Raw genomic sequence first — 2,725 nt, 5'->3', positions numbered from 1 at the left:
GATCTACTCATAAGTATATAGAGTGAATACACGTTGGATGTGGAATACACTTGACATTTGAGTAAGCCTATAAGGAGATAAACCAAAAATACAATTAAAAAATATTTTTCTTCTTTTCCCTCCAAAATATTTTCCCTTGGGGATGACACCATCATCTTGAATCCTATTATTTCTTTTAAAGTTAATTGTATTAGTACATTTTTTGTTTTGCGGGCCATTTTTACCTTGAAATTCCCCTAATAGTTATAGCGGAACAATGAGAGGCTTCAAGGTCCTACTAAGAAAATCAAGGCTTTGTCGTATGCTTCCTTTGAGATATTAGAAAAGGTGGGAGATAGCACCAATAGACTGAATCTACCCCCATACATGTGTATTTACTCATTTGTTAATGTAGACAATCTAAAACTTTATGATCCTTCCATGCTAGATCAATAAGAGGAACAAGTCTTACCTTTTGTAGAGGATTTGGCACTGGATGCTCAGGTAGAGTTGATAGAGGATCACTAGATGATAACATTTTGTAGAAGAGTTTAAGAGCTACAATATAGGTCCAAAATGGCCTTTTCAAAATTGGGCTAGAAGGACATCTTCCAAGAAAAGTTAAATGATATACTCAAGGGAAGGTAGAGGAAAAATGTCCTCCATTTACTAGAAGATTATGGAGACCAAAAGCCTTCTGAAATGAGGAGGTGTGATCTGAATTGGACCATTATATTTTTTTTCATTCATCTTGATACTTTAGAGTGGAAAAAGTGGAGGAATCAACTCTCAGAGACTTTTTTTTACCTGTGAGACTTTAGAAAACCGCTAGTGTTCATCGCACCGCTTTTCATGAGACGGTGGTATTTTCCGGAGGGGCAGCGATAACACCCAACAACAGACAAATGGACAGTAGTTTTGCGAAAGCATTTTTCTTCCCGAAATGTAAAGTTCAGCAGAAAAGGGCTTGCGATATGGTTCGACAACTGTCTGATTGAAATCAAGGTTGATGTCTGTCTGATTGAACCAGGGTTGATGTACATGGCTGCACCATGACTTGACGTGAAGTGAAACCTTGTTTGACCGCCAGTTTTGTCAGAAAAGAAACATTAATGAAATTTAATGTGAATGGTAAGCATTGGTAAAAGATTTTAATTTTATTAGTTTTTTAATTCAAGGGATGTATGGGCATAGGATATAGTATTGTTATGTTTTTTTTGTTATTCATTGCATATGCAAGGGGAAGCACGCAACAACGTGAAGTTTTTTTTTAGTGGTTGTCCATTGAGAAAATGAAAGGAATGTGCAGCAGCGCAAGAGAAATGTTTTTTTTTAGAGATTAAAATGAAATATGCAGTAGCGTGAATGAAACAAGAAGATAATTTTTACAGCAGTGAATGTAAAGAAATTGTTTTTACACACAGCAGTGTAGAATTTGAAGACAGAGGCAGAGTAATTTTTTTTTGTGGAACTAAAGCGTTCCTGTGTAATCCCTCTGTAAAGAGGACTGATAATAAAGTTTCTGTTATGGGAAAAGGAGAAGTAAATTCTTAACAAAGAAAGGTGAAAAGAAAACCATAGCAGATGTTTATTATGTTCCTGGAATGGAATGTAACCTCTTAAGTATTGGTTAACTTACTCAAAAGGGGTACAATGTTTTCTTTGTGAATGATGTATGCACCATCATGGATAAAACACCAAGCAAACAATGTATTGTTGAAGTAAAGATGACAAGGAACAGGATGTTCCCTCTTAGGATGAAGGCAGATTTAAAAAATGGAGAAGAAATAACAGCAGTGACACAAGAGGCTTTCCAAAGCGAACCAAAAGATGAAAATTGGTTGTGGCACTTGAGATTTGGACATCTCAACTTTGGAGTTTTAACTTGTTGAATAGAAAAGGAATGGTAAGAGGATTACCATTGATAGAGAAACCAGACAGCCTTTGTGAAGGTTGTATCTTGGGGAAACAACAAAGAGAAAGTTTTCCATCAGGGAAAAGCATAAGGGCAAAAGCACCCTTAGAGATTATTCACTCAGATTTATGTGGACCAATGCAAACTCCATCACTTGTAGGCAACCACTATATACTAACATTTATTGATGATTTTACTAGAAAAACTTGGGTTTTTTTCCTAAAGAACAAAACTGAAGTGTTTGAAATATTTTTCAATTTCAAAGCACTTGTAGAAAACCAATGTGGGCTACATATCAAAGTTCTAAGAACTGATAGAGGAGGTGAGTATATCTCCAAGGAATTTCTACAGTTTTGTAGAGAAAATGGAATTCATAAGTAGTTTACCACTAGGTACACTCCGCAGAAAAATGGAGTTGCCGAAAGGAAGAATAGGACAATCATGGATATGGTGAGGAGTATGTTAAAGGAAAAACATTTGCCAAATGATTACTGGGTTGAAGTTGTACACTGTGTAGTGTATATTTTGAATAGATTCCCTACAAAAGGAGTCATGAATAGAGTACTGGAAGAAGCATGGAGTGGGACAAAGCAAGGAGTCACCCACATGAAAGTTTTTGGATGTGTGGCCTATGCACACATTCCAGATCAACTAAGGAAGAAGTTGGACATGAAAGGGGAGAAATGTATTTTCATTGGATACAGTGAGGAATCCAAAGCTTATAGGTTGTATAACCCATCCACCAAGAAGCTTATTGTGAGTAGAGATGTTCAGATCATTGAGGAGGAAGCTTGGGATGGAAGCATTGAGAAAACAGTGAATGTTAAAAAC

The sequence above is a fragment of the Pinus tabuliformis genome, chromosome 5_1 (assembly GCF_031772625.1).
Source record: "Pinus tabuliformis cultivar Carrire ecotype Pingquan chromosome 5_1, CPIR1, whole genome shotgun sequence".
NCBI lineage: Eukaryota > Viridiplantae > Streptophyta > Pinopsida > Pinales > Pinaceae > Pinus > Pinus tabuliformis.
This window is presented reverse-complemented; position numbering follows the sequence as displayed.